The sequence below is a fragment of the Callospermophilus lateralis genome, chromosome 17 (genome assembly GCF_048772815.1).
Source record: "Callospermophilus lateralis isolate mCalLat2 chromosome 17, mCalLat2.hap1, whole genome shotgun sequence".
Classification (NCBI taxonomy): domain Eukaryota; kingdom Metazoa; phylum Chordata; class Mammalia; order Rodentia; family Sciuridae; genus Callospermophilus; species Callospermophilus lateralis.
The window spans coordinates 57,723,003-57,740,248 of NC_135321.1; the positions used below are offsets into that span (position 1 = coordinate 57,723,003).

Below are 17,246 nucleotides of genomic sequence, written 5' to 3' on the forward strand. Positions count from 1 at the left end.
TTGGTGTGATAACTTCCTCAGTTAACCAGGTATTACCAGCACCAGCCTCTGGACCTTATAATATAGTGTAGTCTCTGACAACTCTGTGGCCCACAGCTCTGGTCTTAAAAGCATTCCAGACAAATGACTAAGGACAGGATGTGAACTCAAAAGCCCAGGGGCACAGTGATGCTGACAGCTAATCAGAACCACCTCACTGCTGCCCCGAGGCCTTTAGGCAGAGGAGGTCCCAGGGAACTGGCACCAGGTTAGGACTCCTGAGTCCATGGCTGTGGAAGCCACACCAGAACAAGAGGCATTTGGCAGAAGAAAATCGGATCTGACTAAGATGGGAACTAATAATGCTGGTTTCTGGCAAAGACACAATTGCAGGAGGACAGATTCTCTGGATGTGGGAACAGACTTTTTATTGCTATTGTTATTATCTGTATGCTTTTAAATATCATTGTTCTGCAGTGGCCATTTTAAAAGATTTTTTCAGGTAAGCAAGAAGAAACTGAAATCCTTCCTAATGCCACTCAGATAATCACTTACAGAGTCTCCTTACAGACCTTTGCTTTTGGCCTGGATTTAAATGTTTAGAGTAGAAGAGTTTGCTCGACAGACAGTGTTTTGCAGCTTCCTTTGATCATGTAACATGTGAACATGCACATATTAGGTCAGGGTACAAGTGTGACATCTCTGGAAAGCAGAAGTGGGACATGTCATCTGCTGGGGTGCCATGTGCTCCCAGGGCACAGGTTAATGCTGCGTGCACAAGTACCAGGTATCAGTGCTGCAGGGCCCAGCCAGGAGGGTGGTGTGTGGAGGAGCGCAGCAGCCCCTCCAACCCCCACAAGGAGAGCAGAGCACTCGCTCCCACTTCTGTCACACCATTGACCAGGAGCTGAGGGAGCCTGGCCTCTTGGCAGTAATGCCCAGCCCAAGTCCCTTGCTTACTCTGGTTAGGGAGTGGGTGCTGCTCTTTGAGAAGCCAGCACAGCATGAGGTGAACCACATGGGTGGTCTCGTCAGCACTCTTCCCTAGCATCTTTGTCAAGTGCTCCATGTCTCTCTGGATGTGCTGCTGCAGGAATCCTTTAGGGTCACTCACTGGAGGCTTGATATGTTTATCACAGTCTGTGAGGGAAACAAGATAAGATGTGTAGTGAGATCAGTGTGTAGAGGACACAGTGAAAAGCCAAGGGAGTGAAGCACCAGCACTGGGGAGAGGGTGGTTTCTAGGTGAGGTCTGAGTGCCCTCAGCATGACGCAGGCAGCAGAGGAAGGGAGGCAGGTGAGTAGAGCCAGAGATTGCTGGCTCTGATGTCATCCTGTGCAGCAGGGAATGCTTCCCTGCACCTCCTGCAGCCACAACAAGGGTGTAGGTGACAGGGTCCCACCACCTCCCCATGCCTAGGTGTGGGCAAGGGCAGAGTTGCATACTCTGAGTAGACTTTATGATCTGATTGTTGCACCTTGTATACATAAGCTAAGATGTCACACTGTAACAAACATGTGTAATTGTTTTGTGTCCATTAAAACAGATTTTAAAAATTAAAAAAATAAAGAGGATTTTCCATAATTTGAGGAGTAGTTCCCCATTGCATCATATGCCCCAGAGGGAAAAGTAGGATCTATAACTTTTGCCTTACCCTGTGGACTAGGTAAAATCCCTAGGTGGCTAGGACTTTGTAGACAAAAGGACTTGATGCAAACACAGCAGTTTCTTCCTATGGTAACATAAGAGAGTCTAGTAATGTCTTATACCTCGGGATTTTGGGTGGCTCCCAAAAGCATAGCCAGATGAGTGAGTAGGCGCATGAGAATGAAGACGACCGGGGACAGCTCTCGGTCAGACACCACTATGACATCTCTGGGTTGCGGGTGGCCCAGCACATGGCCAGTCTTGGTTCTGTCTGTGCTGTCTCTGGAAAGGATGAGAGGAAACAGGGTGAAGACTAGAGATGTCTATTTCTCCTCAGCTCCAGGGGCCTCACATCTTAACGACTAGGTTCCCAGTTTTTTCTTTTGTTTTGTTTTGTTTTTGTTTTTGGCATGGAGGATTTAACCCAGGGGCTTAACCAATGAGCCACATTCCCACCCCCTACTTTTTTATTTTTTATTTTGAGACAGTTTACGTTGCTGAGGCTGGCTTTGAACTTGTGATCCTCCTGCCTCAGCCTCCTGAGCCACTGAGATTAGAGGTGTGCACCAACACACCCAGCTAGGTTTTTAGTTTTGAAGAAAACACTAAAAGAACTAGGCCATATGCCTTCAAGTGATTCTCTTTTTTAGACCCACCCTGCTGGCTGGCCAGACCCTGCAACATTCCCAATGTTAAGTGGCTTCAGTGGATTGAGGACAGCTGTACACTCCAAGTAGACTTTATGATCTGATTGTTACAGATCACTAATATGGCCATTAGTGCAGGGTGTTAGGATGGGGGTCAATGTCTGCCTCAGGGGCATTTGGGGTTTGGGGCATTTTTACATCCACATGGAGATTGTCCACATTATTCTCAATTTTTCCAAATCAAAACCTGGGATACACATTTTGGCAAAAGTTTTCAAGATTCAAGGACATTGATAGTTTATGGAGATAACAGGCTAGACTATTTTAAGCTTTATAACAGAAGAGCCAGATAAATAGTGAGATACAAGGTCCCTTATGTCATCTTAAGGGAGCACTGACAGCCACACTCATCTCAGGATCAAGTATGGGACTGTGAGATCAGATTTTTAGTTTTACGTATTTTTTTTCTGTGCTGGGAATTGAGCGTTGGACATCACATGTGCTAAGAAAGCACCCTACTTCTGAGCTACACCCCCAGCCCTTTCTATTTTTGAGACAGGGTCTCACAAAGTTTCCCAGGCTGACTTCAAACTTTCCATCCTCCTGTCTCTCAAGTAGCTGGAATTACAGGCATGCACTGTGCCTAGCTGGAGGTTAGATTTTTATCTGACTCTGTTACAGTGGGCCTTCTGTATCTGCAGTTCTGCACCTGTGGATTCAACAACTATGAATACTCAGAAATTTCAAAAATATTCAGAAAAATACTGAATCTATATTGAATAGCAGCTTTTCTTCTTGTCACTATTTCCTAAAAAGTATGATAGATGAGTATTTATATAGCAGTCACTTTGCATGAGATATAATAAGAAACCTAGAGATAATTTTTAAAAAGTCTATGGGAGGCCAGGTGCAGGGGTACACAACTGTAGTCCCAGTGCCTTGGAAGGCTGAGGCAGAAGGATCTCAATTTCAAATCCAGCCTCAGCAACTTAGCAAGACCCTGTCTCTAAATGAAATATAAAAAAAATGGGCTGGGATGTGGCTCACTGGTTAAGACCCCTAGACTCAATTCCTAGTATCAAATAAATAAATAAATAAACTCTTTGGAATGATATTTGTAGGTCACAAACAAGTACAGTGCCATGACACATAAAGAAACTGAACATCTGGATCTGAGTATCTATGGAGGACAGTGTCCTGGAAACAGTCCCCACAGATATGGAGGGATGGATGTACTTCACAAGACTGATTACATATATCTTTCACTTTTCTCAAATTAAAAAAAAAAAACAGGGCTCAGCTCCATGGCAGAGCACTTGCCTAGGATATGAGAGGCCCCAGGTTCCATCCCCAGCACTACAAAAACAAAATAAAGAAAAAAAACAAGCTTCAGTGCCACATGACTACAAGTGTGCTTGATGTGGATCCCCAACATGACGCAGGGCCAGATATAGAGCAGTGGTGTTAGTGATCCTATAGTTGGTATGATTCATCTGCTGGAATGGACAGTGCAGAGCCTCAGGCTCCAAGGGAGGGAAGCCGAGCCCACGTACTTGATGGTTTCGAAGCCTGTGTGAGGTCTGTGGTTGACACCTCCAAATACAGCACCGCACTCAATACAGGAGCTCTGATCCATCAGCCTGCCACACTGGGACATAGAGGGGACACACAGTCAGTATGCACATGGTACATGTGCAGAAGCCACCCTGCATAGGAGGTGGTGTGTGCCACAGTCTGCATCTGGTGCATGTGTGTGTTAGGGTGGAGCAGGAGCCCTGGGGAGAGGGTGGGCACTTAACCACATATACTGTCCATGGGCAAATGTGGCTTCATTTTCCAAAAATAAAGTTTTTTACTCCCAAGTAGAGTGACTAGTGTGTATAGCCCCATCTTCCTTTCTCCCATTCACCACCTTCTCCATCCCTGTGTCTAGCATGCCAGCCTCTAGAGCATCATTATCTAACATCAGTAATGATGGTGTTAATAACTTCTAAGCAGACCTCCTCACATCCACTGGACAAAAACAACAACAAAAAAAAAACCCAACCATAAGATTTGCCACCACTAATGGTCCCAGGTTTCCAAGTTAAATGGCACCCCACTGCATGCTATGAATCACAGTCACAGCAGGCCCCTCCAGCTTCAGTGCTCAGACCAAAGAACTCAGTGATAAGAGGGGCCCTGGAATCTCTTCTTATTTCACTCCTCAGACAAGGAAGCAAGTGGGAGTCAGGAAGGTGAAGTCACATCAGGGCTGCATCCTTGTCTCCTGCTCACTTTAGGGAGCAGCACACATAAGTCCAATCCAGCAGCCTGTTGCTTAGCAAGTGCAGATGCCATGAGCAGCCAGGGAGATGCCCTGGAGTCCCAGATAAGCAGCATGGCCTTGTCTCCCAGGGCTCATCACCCATAAGTCTTTCCTGTCCTCTCCTGTCCTCTAGTATCTAGCCCACATTCCTCTCTGACTAGTGAACCAGCTGAGGGTCTGTGTGGCTGAGACCTGTTGCAGGGCCAGGGAGGGGGGTGGGGCTCCCAGCCAGCAGCACCATGGCATCCCAGGAGACTTGAGCAGTGCTTGCAGACATTCTTGTGCATCACACTGGGCTAGGGGGTGCTGCTACACCCAGTGAGCTGAGGCTAGGCGTGCTGCTAAATATCCTACAATGCTCAGACAGATCTGCAGTAAAGAATCATGTTCACAGTGCCATTTAGACACTCAGTTGGAACACCCTGAGCAGCCCTCAGAATGCACCTATGTCTCCCTCATTCCCTACTCCCTCCCTCCCACCCCAGATGGGAATGCACATTTAGAGCCTCTCCCAAACACCAAGACTCACCTCTCCTACAGTACACAGATGACCATTGGGACAAGCTGTTCAAAGAACAACAGGACGCATGTTAGCTAGTGAGTCTCTTCTACGTGGGAAGGGGAAGTTGCTGCCCTCCTCTCTAGTCCTGACCAACAGGACACACAGCCCCCGTCCTTAGCATCTCACAAGAAGCCTTGAGCCATGCCATCAGTTAAGTTTTCTTGACATGTTCTGGAGCTTAGTGAACACATGCCACCAGTGAAAAGTGTCTGAATTTGGCTTTACACAGCAGAGAGAGATTAGATTCCAAGGGTAACTAGCCCACATTCCTCTCTGACTGGTGAACCAGTTGAGGGTCTGTGTGGTTGAGACCTGCTGCAAAGCCAGGGAGGGAGGTGGGGCTCCCATCCAGCAGCACCATGGCATCCCAGCTGCAACCCAGCAACTACTGTGTACCAGGGGTAACTTGGAGGCAGGGGGGATAGTGTTTTATATCTTTCTATTCTCTTGGATTTTTCCTTTTTTGGCAAGAGCATGATTTAGAACAACTTAAAAATTTAGAAGGTTATTTACTCAAAGCAACAGCATAACCCACAAAGTCAGGGGTTATATGGCTGTCTCCCAGGTCCAGACTACAGGAAGCTCTCTTTGGGTCAAAAACCCCTGGATCGTGACTGGCCTTTGAATGAGCCTCAGTGTGGTCCCTAGGTCCCCCTTATTCCAAATGGCATGTTCTGCAGAGCAACAATGCATCCCAAAAGGTCTTTCCCATGACTATGCAGGGAAACGATTTGGTCATCTACCCAGCCAAGTCTATGGCCCTCGAGCCACCAGGAGAGGCAGGTGACATGGGCCTTCAGCAGAACACTGTGAAACCCAGGTCCAACCCTAGGTCTGGCATGGCCACAGGCTGACCTTCCAAGCTAAGAGGAGTGAGACCCCTCCCCTTAACTAATACTCACTATACCAGTGGACGCCTTCCAGAACCTCCCACTTCTGGGCTTGAGCCAGCAGGTCTTCAGGCATTGTTGGAAGAAAGCATTCTGAAAGACCAAGAGCAGAAGTGGCCCTGCTGAGTGAGCCTGTGGGCTGCAGCTGCAACCCAGCAAGAGGCACAGAGTGAGAAAGTTTCTTCTCAGCTCAAGAGCTGTTTACAGAGGATGAACAACAGCTCTGTGTGAAACAGCAAATGGTAGGGCATGTTTTCACCAGCACTGTGCTGAAGGATCAAGTGGGGCAACAGGGCAGAGAATCTAGAAGATGGACAAGTCGGAGAGTTCCCACAGTCACAGGCCAGGTCTCAACATGAAAAACCCTGAAGTTTCACTGTGAAACCAAAGTCATCATCATGCAGCTTACCGCCATGCTGGCTGGGGAGAAGGCCAAGTTCCTCAGGGGCACCAAGACTTTGTTCTGTCCACACAGAAGGACAGCCGCAGTGTGAATGGCCATTTCTGTCACTGTTCCTTCAAGGCTGTCAGCACCAGGGCCTGTGCTCAGCAAGGGCAGAGTGTTGGCCACGAGGGATGCTGCGAAAGGCCTGACCCCCGGAGAAGACAGGATCCTGCTGTCCTCAACGAACCTGTTCACAGCCTCGAATTGCTGGCACGAAAGACGTTTTTCATGTTAGGATATGGCAAAGAAGAATACTGTGTGAACTTAGGGTTTTCTCTTTGAAAGTCACACATTTCAATACTGAGTGCACATCAAATATTAAGGTAAATATAGTTAAATGATCACTAATGGAGGAGAAATTCATCAAGAAAGAGAATTTTCATACAGAAACACAGCAACCACATTCCTGAGTGCAGATCTCAACACTCTGTTTTGGTAAACATTAGGTAATATTCCTGAGACTGTAAATTTGGGTGAAACAGTGAATAATTCTTCCACATAACAAGGGTACACCCTCTATCCTAGATACGAAATTATGGAAGGTCATAATTCCTATTATCCTGATAGGAAATAAAAGTTTGTGACTTCTACTGTGCTCAGAAAGTCCCTCCCAATCATGAGACTGAACATAAGCCCCAATGTGTCACTTACCTCTGGCTTAGGGTGGAGGTTCAAGTTGTGGGAGCAGTGGAGAGCAGCCACTTCTTGGAACAATGCCAGCAGCAGGTAGACGGCCTGTTGAGCTCCAGGGCTCCTGCAGGTCTGCGGGCGGGGTGTGCAGCGAGCCCTCAAAATCTACACAGCACTACCTGGAGCAACCCTCCCTGGACCATGTACCGTGGGCCTCCACGGACATGACTGGAGCTATGAGTTCATGAGACAGGCTCGGGTTAACCTCAGTGCACAAGGGTCAGGCAGCCATGATGGAGGAACAGAAGTCAGCACCTGTTCCCCTACAACTACTTCACAGGTCTTGGAAATGTTTCCTGAGACAGGATTTTCTATTTTCTCTTCCTAGCATAAGGCCAGGATAAATAGGGACTCAAAAAGGAAGCAAGACCAGAACAATTTAGAGATTAGAATCCTGGGGCTGGGGTTGTAGCTCAGTGGTAGAGTGCTTGCCTAGTATGCATGAGGCACTGGGTTCAATCCTCAGGACTGCATAAAAAGTAAATAAATAAAATAAAAGTATTGCGTTTATCTGCAGCTAAAAATATTTACAAAACATATTAGAATCCTAAAACTCTGCATCAACAGATAAGCATATACATGGATTGTGAATCTACGTAGCTATGGATTTTACTAATTGTGCTGATTGATATCTTTCACTCCCCTTGGAGGCCAGGGTCATCTGTCTCCCAGTACGTAGTATCACTCTAGGGGCTGTTCAGATGCCCTCTCCAGCACATCTGCATCTTTTGACATAACCAGGGAAGATGCAAGTGTGAGGGGTGCCACCTGCCTCAGGGAGAAGCTGCGAGCCCATCCTACCATCAGAGCAGTCTCGAGGCTGGGGGCCTTGCACTTGAGCATGGCTTTGCCCACTGCATCACGAAGTGCCTTGTACTTGTCCCCATGCACCAGGTATTGGTCCATCTGACCTGTGTGGTCCTTCTGCAGCCCAGGAGAAGAGAGTTAGTCATGGTGGGGTGGAGTGGGGTGTTCTGCAAGGCCCTTCTCCATAGGTGAAGAAAGATAGCAGACACAGTTGGAGGATGGAGGTAGCTCAGCTGAGACTCCCTGTAGGGCCCAGGCATGACAGTCCTGGGGGGTCTTCAGAGGCATGGTCTCCACAGGGACGGAGAGCCCAGGGAGAGGGAGGCTGACCCTGGAGCTGCTTGCTTTCTCTATACACGGCACCACATGAAGCAAGGTGACAAATCATATCATCTCTGAGTCCCAGTTGGTCATCTTAAAGATGCCAGAAGCTTTAGTGCCATTTTTAACCCCAGGACAGTAAGACTTTACCAATTTTTGAGCACTGGGAACAGAGAAACCTGAAAGCCAAATTCATTACACTTGTCTCTCAATTCTTACCCACCTCTGCCTGGCAGAGAGCACAAGACACAGCCTGCAAGCCAAGTCACCTTTTAATTTGCTGGAAGCAAATATTAAAAGAAATAATCACATTTACTTTCTCTGTGTCTAAGTCAATTAGAAGTGAAGCCTAGATAAAATGCAGTGAAAGACAAATCAGGGTGCACACACACATGTATCCATGCCTACCTTTGCCCCACAGCAGGTGGCCTAAACCCATACAGAAGCAGAGACCAAGGATCAGATAGATGCATGCCTATGTCCTGCCTGTCGTGAGGGCTGGGAGGGTGAGGAGTGGTGCCCATAGCTTGCTCGCTCTGCCAGGGACCTGCGTCTCACCTGCTGTGCAATGACTCCCTTGGGAAACACCCACTGGCACCTATGGCCCTCCCTGGAGAGGCTTTGCACAAATTCCATCCCATGCAGGCTTGCGAGCCTCCAGACCAGGTGCAGTCGTTCCCTGCCTGGGTGCAGAACTTCTGGATGTGCCACAGGTAGCCCTGCTGTTCCTCAGCCAGCTCTGAGAGTGCAAGGAGAAAGCTGGTTAGCGACTGGAGACTGAGGGCCTGCTTCTGGGGAACTCAGTAAAAAACACCCAGAAGAGGGGACCATGGTAAGGTCCAGCAAGACCCTAAGGACAGTTCCTGTCCTTCTGAACCTGTAGCTAACTTCTCCAAGGTAGAGAAGACCTGCCTGATCCTTCCTGAAGCTCCAAGAGGAGGTCAGAAGCCCTGTTGAGACACAGGCGGGTCCTGGCCACCTCCTGCAGGTACTCTACAGATGCCGCAGTGGTAGGTCCTTGGCCTTGTCTCCCTGAGGAGCAGGTCTGTAGGAAATGGCCTTCCTCCCTCAGGCAGTCAAGTTCACTCCTTGTGCAGTAAGCACTGGTCTTCTCCTGAATTGAATCCTAAAGAACAGAGAACAAGAAAGAAAAGGATATTATAGTTTGTAAGAGGCAACTCCCCAACCTTCTAAAATTGCCAGTGAGAATTCAAGGGAAAATAAAGACCATTATTGTAGATCTAAGTATAAATTTTCTGAATCATAGAAAACAACTGGAAAAAGCAAACCTATAAGGAAAACTGTTCATAATCTAAAATGCATTATAAAATATGAAGACAATAAAAATAAAAAGTATTCATGATCTCGCCAGCTGGGGATGACCATTGCTAACCCTGAGGTGTACTCCTCCAGGCTGTGATGTCTTCGCTTTGCACCTGCACGCACGTGACTGTCAATATGGTCACACACTGCTTAACAACAGGGACACCTGAAAGAATGCATCCTTAGGGACTTTCACTGTTGTGCAAACATCAGACAGCTTCAGATACTAGGTAAGGATCTCAGGAGACCATCATCACACATGCAGTGAAGGAAACATCACCAAGTGGCTCCTGACTGTGTGTGTGACATCTAAGAGCAGAGCAATGTCTTTGAAACATCTTTCTTTTTCCACATGGAAAAGAAGCATCTGTTAATTGTACTGAATAAAGCTGCATTCTGTTAGTTTTTGGAAACTCTGCCACTGCCTAAACCATAATATGGTTCAGATGGTTTGCAGAAGCATTATGTAAAAACGTGGATGTGTAACTGATGTGATTCTGCATTCTGTATTTGGGGTAAAAATGGGAGTTCATAACCCACTTGAATCAAATGTATGAAATATGATATATCAAGAGCTTTGTAATGTTTTGAACAACCAATAAAAAAGAATATATATAAAGAAAAACAACAAAGAGGTAGCCAGCTTACTTCTAGGCAGTTGATGAAGAGCATGTAGAGTTCAGTCTTATCTTCAGTGATGAACTCCTTCTTCTCTAACAGGCACAAGTAGGCCTGGATGTAATCTTTCACTGCTTGGAAGTTGTGGAAAGAGAAATATTATTCCTGGTGATGTCAGGATGGCAGAATCACCCTACACAAAATAGCATCTATTAACCAGTCAATCATCTGCCCATCTATTTCTCTCTGTGTGTATAATGGTACATATGAAGGTATATGGATTTGACAGCTCTTTATTAAAAATATGTTTGCAGAGTCTTAAAGGAATATGAAATTCCATATCACAGAGCAGTTGTTTTCAAACATGGATTCAGGCCCTTTTACAGGCTTAAAACTTATTGAGAACTGCAAAGACTTTTTGTTTATGTGGGTCAAATATATCAATCTTTATGGTATTAGAAATTAAAACTGAAAATTTCAAGAGTATTTATCAATTCACTTAAGATAAAAAGAATAAACCCACATGTTCTAAAAGAGTGACTTTGTTTTATATTCCTATAATTCTCAGAAGCCTAGTTTAACAGAAGTCAGATGATTCCTACATGTGCTTCTGATGCTACATTGAAGAATATGAAGAAAATCTGGCCTCATACATGATGCAGCTGGAAAAAAAAGAGAGAAAATTTTAATAGTCCCTGCATATATTTGGGGTTCTGAACCTGTAGCTAACTTCTCCAAGGTACAGAAGAACTGTCTGAGCCCGCCTGAAGCTCCAATGGGAGTTCAGAAGCCTTTTTTTTTGATATGTTTTTTCCAATACTGCACCAACACTTGAAAAGTGATCATTTCTGAAGGCTGGTTATGGGACCTGATATCCTATCAGTTTTTTTCATCATTAACTATATTACAATCACATAGTCTACTCTGTTATGGATTTTTCCCAGGGCTATGGATTGAACCAAGGACCTCACTGTGTGCTAGTCAAAAGCTCTACCACTGAGCTGCATCTCCAGCCACTGGATCATTTTTGACACACATGATTCTGTGACATCAGGCATTGGTCATTTGGAAAAGCTTTGGTTTGCTGAGCAAGGCAGATCTTGAGTTGGTATCTTTTTAGTCTACAACCTGTTGTTGTAGATACGGATCTACATTCATTAACATCACCGCAGATCTGTGGTCTGGTGGTCACTGGTTCAGGCAAAACAGCAAGGCTTGAGACAAGCAGCCAGTTCTTATCTGGAGACCTTTAGGAGTGGCATTCTTTGAGATAAGCACTGTCCTCTGTTATGCAGTGTTCTGGGTCTATTTCCTGCTTCTACACAACATTAATAATTGCAACCTCAAGGGTTGAGATTTAGTAAAGCTCGTAAGTGAAAGTGGCATTTTAAAAACTACCATGTGTATAGTGGAGAAGACCATGACTATGGTTGCAATTTCCTTCATGCAGAGAGGTCAGTACCTTACCTACCACTGCTTTCCAATGGATTGGAAATATCAACATGTCAAAAGGCAAATTACTGTATTATGTTTTAAAATTCAGAGCTCAGGGATGCCCTCCCCACCAAAGGGTCCCCACCAGCACTCTGAGAACTGAAGCTAGATGAACACATAGGATCAGCCAGAGGACACCATGCTTGGACATCACTGACCACTTGTCTAACTAAGAAAACAGAGTCCATGTGCTGTGGAATCTAGACTTGGAGGACACAGAGGGTAAGGGAGAGTCTGAGTTACCATACCACAAATCACACCCTGGGATGGCCATGGAGCTAGGGTCAGAACCACCATTCCTAATGCATGGATTCTGCATGCTTCACCACACCAAGGGTCCCTTCCTAGAACTCTTTGTACCCAACCCTGGCCACATGCAACTCACGTGCCCACAGGGTTCAGTGTCTAAACATAAGAAACAGAGACCAGGTTTCCTCGCATTGAAGAAACTTTCCCAGATCATGAGCTAGGATATGTGGCAACACAAAGACCAAGCACAGCACAGCCCAGAGAAGCTGAGGCCTTAGACAAGTGTGCTTTCAGGGAGCCACTCCCACCTGTGCTTCTGGAGCAGCTTCAGCACCAGGAGTCTTATCCACATCATCATCAAATGGCGAGAGAGACTTGGTGTGTTCCCGGTATCCTTACAGAAAGAGAAAGGTGCTACTGCTCATATCATGGCACAAAACAGAGAGGAACTGAAACAAGGTTTGAAGATAGAAAGCAACTCATGTTGGGGAGCATCTCTCAAAAGCTCCTTCCGCACAAAGAGTAGAGACAGCAGCTCGTCAATCACGCTGTTCTGAGGAGGGGTACTATCTTTGAAGCACATGGTGGACACCACATCATAAAGAAACTGTTACACATCTGCCGGAACTGGGCATGTTTCCCAATGGCCACCATGAGGAAACAATGAAAACCCAGTCAGAGGACTCAGAGAGCATATTCCCAAATCCTTACATGCAGAATGATTTGAGATTTAGATAGCAACTTATTTTACATCAACAGATGCAAGTGTCTACTTCTATTGATTAGCTTGTCTTCAAAACTGCAGATAGTTTCTACACACATCTCTTCCTGGAACACCTCCATCATTGAACCAGCCCAAGCTTGTCACAGAACCCCTCTGTTGGGACAAAAGAAAAGGCAAAGCAACCACTGATGGAGCACAACCATGGTCTGAAGCCCACAGCACCACAGCTCCCTTCCTGCACCTCCCAGAGGCTGGGCAAGAGTAGGTGTGTGGCTTGATGGTACAGGGCTTGCTTGCCTAGACTGCACAATGCCCGGTGTCCACCCCTGCACCCACCACTTATATAAAAAAGAAGACAGAGAACCTGCATCTAAGTTTCTTAGGTTTCTTTCAAGGGCTTCATTTATTAGTTTCTGAATTTTGCTGTCTCAAAATGTTGCAGGACATGTGTGTCTTGGGGAGAAAGGAATTCTGAGGCACCCAAATGGGAGTCTCACTTCAGAGAGTTCTCTGAAGCCAGGCTTTTACAAGATAGCGGTTAATAGAAATTGAATTTCTAAATATTATATTTGAAAAAAGGAACAGAGAAAAGAGAAAGACTTTTAAAGACAAAGAGTATTTTTCCTGTGCTCTTGGGAAACTGTCACAGAGAAATTTTCCGGCAGGTTGGTTGAACAGTAGGGGCAAGTCATCTGCCCAGGGATGAGCCAGATCTTGATGCAAGGCAGGCAGCACACACGGCCACAGGGCAGACACACAGGATCCTGAGCATCTCCCAGGCAGATGAGGCATGGCTGCACTCCAAACCTGAAATCCAAGCAGGCGATGGGCTCCAAGGCAGACACCAGCATCCCAGGGACAGTGATCCCTTCCGCCTGGAGCTCAGACCCCCTGTCACCTGGCCAGGCTCTTGCTGGCTTGCTCCTTGCACTCACAGAGAATGGTCATCATAGCCACAAAAGGCCTGTGGGTCTTGAGGTCAGTGTTCTCTTGAAGACACTGGAGGAGAAAGGCCTGGTGAGGGGTGGCACCCATTGAGGAGGGGCAGAGGTCACCTGTGCCTTGGGGCAGCCCAAGGCCTCAGGGATTCTTAGCAGTTTCCCATCCTTTTATCTCTTTGTGGCTCTGCTGCTTTTAAAAGAGAAGAACCAAATTCCCAGTGTCTAAATTTTCCCTCTTCCTTTCTTTTCTTTCTAGGTCTGCCCCTTCCCTTCTCTTGATGAATTTCAAATTTTAAATGATAATAATGTGATGACCAATGCTACACACCATTAAGCTCTGAGAGACCTCAACATTTTTGTAATATTGGCTTTAGATATTGTTTTATTTATTTACTTATTTAGTGATGGGTTCTTGCTGTGTTGTCCAAGCTGCTCTCAAACTCCTGGATTCTGGGCTGGGGTTGTGGCTCAGTGGTAGAGCACTTGCTTGGCATGTGTGAAGCACTGGGTTTGATTCTCAGCACCCCATATAAATAAATAAAATAAAGATTTATCAACAACTAAAAAAAACAAATTAAAAAAAAACAAACTTCTGGACTCAAGCAATCTTCTTGCCTCAGTCTCCCAAGGAGCTAGGACTACTGGTGTCTACTGCCACCCCAGCTAGATCATATTTTAAAGGAATATCACAAATATATCCAGTTGTGGCAACACAGGCATCCCTTTCTGGTCGAGTGCCCACCTCTCCTCCCAGGTAACCATATTCCTAAGCTTCTCTGAGGTTTTGTGTCCCTGTGTAAACACACTGCCATGGTCCAGCTTGTTCTACCCTTTAAGCCCTGAGGCCTGGGAGGCCTCACTGTAGGCCTGCTTGTGGGATTGCCTGGTTGAGAGGCTCAGCTGCAGATCATTGGTGTTAACCACTGTACAGCAGCCCCCAATGAATATTCCAGATACCTGTTTCCATTAATGGGTATTTAGTGTGTATTTGGGTTTTTGCGATTCTGAACAGCACTGTACTAACAGTCTAGCATATGTTTGCTTCAGTGAAAACAGGAAGTTGGGCTGGGGAGCAGCTGGGTGGCACAGCACTTCCCTGGCCCTGAGTTCCACCCAAGCATCACAAAATAAATCAGGACACTCATTTACAAATGCACATCTTCAGCAATGCAGGATATTGTATTTAATGATTTAATGGCTGTTTCTGAGAGTTTGTGGTCAGACATGATGTTAGTACAGATGTTCCTATAGGAAGTAGTCCACTGGGCATTATACAAGTAAGGACAGTTCCTTATTGCTACTTTGCCTAGAGCATTTTTTTCCTAAATCAGAAATGTTGTCAAATGTTCTCTACCTTTTGAAATTATCCTTTAGAGTTTATTTTTGAGCTATATAACTAATGCCACTTGATATTTTTTGAGCCATTCTTCAATTCCCAGGACTGATCATACTTGGAAATGATGTGTTTATTATCCTGATAAATTTAATTTGTTAATTAACAACTCAACTCAGGCAAAGGACTTAGACATTTCTCCAAAGATACATTAATACCCAAGAAGCACATGAAAAAATGTTCAGCATCCCTAGCTATTACAGCAATGCACATCAAAACCCTCTGAGCCAGGCACAGTGGCACACACACAGTGACACAGAGGCTGAGGCAGGAGGATCATGTGTTCAAGGCCAGCCTCAGCAACTTAGCCAGATCCTGACTCAAAATAAAATAAAGGGCTGAGGTATAGCTCAGTGGTATATGGTAGAGCACCCCTGCGTACAATCCCCAGCACCAAAAAAAGAAAAAGAGAGAGAGAGAGAGAGAGAGAGAGAGAGAGAGAGAGAGAGAAATTTAATAATACAATGAGTCATCTTCTAGGTATTCATCCAAAAGAAACAAAAGCAGGCCTCAAATAAGTTGGTGAACACCAAAGTTTATAGCAATCACAATAGCTGGAAGGTGGAAGCAGCCTGAATATCCATTCACAGATGAGTGGACAGACTCAGTATCTTCCCGTACAGTGGCATTCATTATCCAGTCATGAGAAAGCTGAATGCTGACACATGCCACCATACAGATGAACCTTAAAAACATCATGCTAGGTGACACAAGCCAAATACCAAAGACAAATGCTGAACTATTCCACTTATGTAAGGTACCTGTGGTAGTCAGAGGGACAGAAAATAGAGCAGGGGTCCCTGGGGCTGGGAAGGGGCTGGGGAGTCCATGTTGGGTAGGGAAGGTGAGGACACTCTGGAGCAGGATCTGGTGGCTGCCCAATACCCCTCTGCTTGAAGCCACTGACTATGCATTTTGTGTTATGTATATTTTTAGCACACTTAAAAAAAATTAGCAGTGGCCTAGTGATGGGGTGCTGGATGGGGAGGTTAGGGATAGGACATAAGGGAAAGCCAGTTCCCTGTGATATGTTGAAAAATGCATGACAGAAATGAGCCATGAGAATTGGTCTCCCAAGCAGGCTGCCTACCTGCCTAACACCTATCTCTGTCTGCCATACCTAACTCTCCTGTCAAAGCTGATGGAGAAGACTTAAATACCCATTGTGCTGGCTACTTTCAGCTTTTATCAATAGCCAGGGGGTGCAGGCTAACTGTAGGGGGCAGCTCTGAAGTGGCAGCCTGCAGAAGGTAAGACTTGAGGCCCCAGGCGTCCCCACAGTTACACTTAAGTTTCCAACCAGAGGAGGAGAGCAGCAAAAATCAATGCAGGGCAGCATCCTTTCCAGGCATCAGGTAGCCAATGGATGGCCCTGGGACTTCCCTGTAGCTGGATCAGATGCACAGAGCAGAGACCCGTGTACATAACAGGCTTTAAGCTCGGGAACTAATTGGGTAGCATCTGTGGCTGTGGTTACTTACACAGGGATCTGACTAAAAGGAAATGATCCAGAAACCAGTGAAGTTTTTGAAGTCATTATATTGGGGAAAAAGTCTCCCACCATCTTGAACATGTGTATGCCAGCACGCAGGGCCAGAAAACCCATCTCTCAGCTAGCAGGCTACCTGACCACTGGAGACCACACTGGACCTGGCTGAGTGGCCAGAGGTCTGAAGGTCCTGGATGGGACAGGAAAGACTTGGAGAGAGCAGTGTCTAGTTCATGTGGGAAGGTGGTCCAGGATGCCTGTGGCCACAGAGACAGATACACGCTCCTTCCCACCATCTTTTCCCTTAAGAACCTCTGTATCAGTGGTCCACTTCATGCTTTGAACATAGCCTTTGCTGCTCTAAAGCAGACCTGCTTTTCTCTCCTCCTTGGTCTCTCCAAACTCTCCTTCCCAACCTCAGTAAAAAATAGGACTCCTTTGAATTGCCTCTTTAAAAACACTCTGTTTCCCCTGATTTGGGGAATCACATTCTCTGGCACAGGTGTCTCTTATGTTTCTCCTTTGCTAGCAAAACAATAAAACTTCTTTTTCCTTTTTTCCCAAAATACAAACAAAAAAAACTAACAAACAACAACAAAAAACATCAAAGATCCATAAAACCCTCCAAGTTCCATGGCATATAAGTACACTCTGAGAAAGGTTTCCCATGACCTTTCAACTAGATGAGGCCAAGGGACTTACTTTAGGGTGTTGAAAT

The 17,246-nt window shown here is 45.9% G+C and overlaps 1 pseudogene; it reads right to left on the bottom strand.

Moving 5' to 3' along the window:
- Positions 1-17,246, bottom strand: part of LOC143382659 (E3 ubiquitin-protein ligase RNF213-like) — a 95,798-nt pseudogene that overhangs the window by 14,452 nt on the left and 64,100 nt on the right.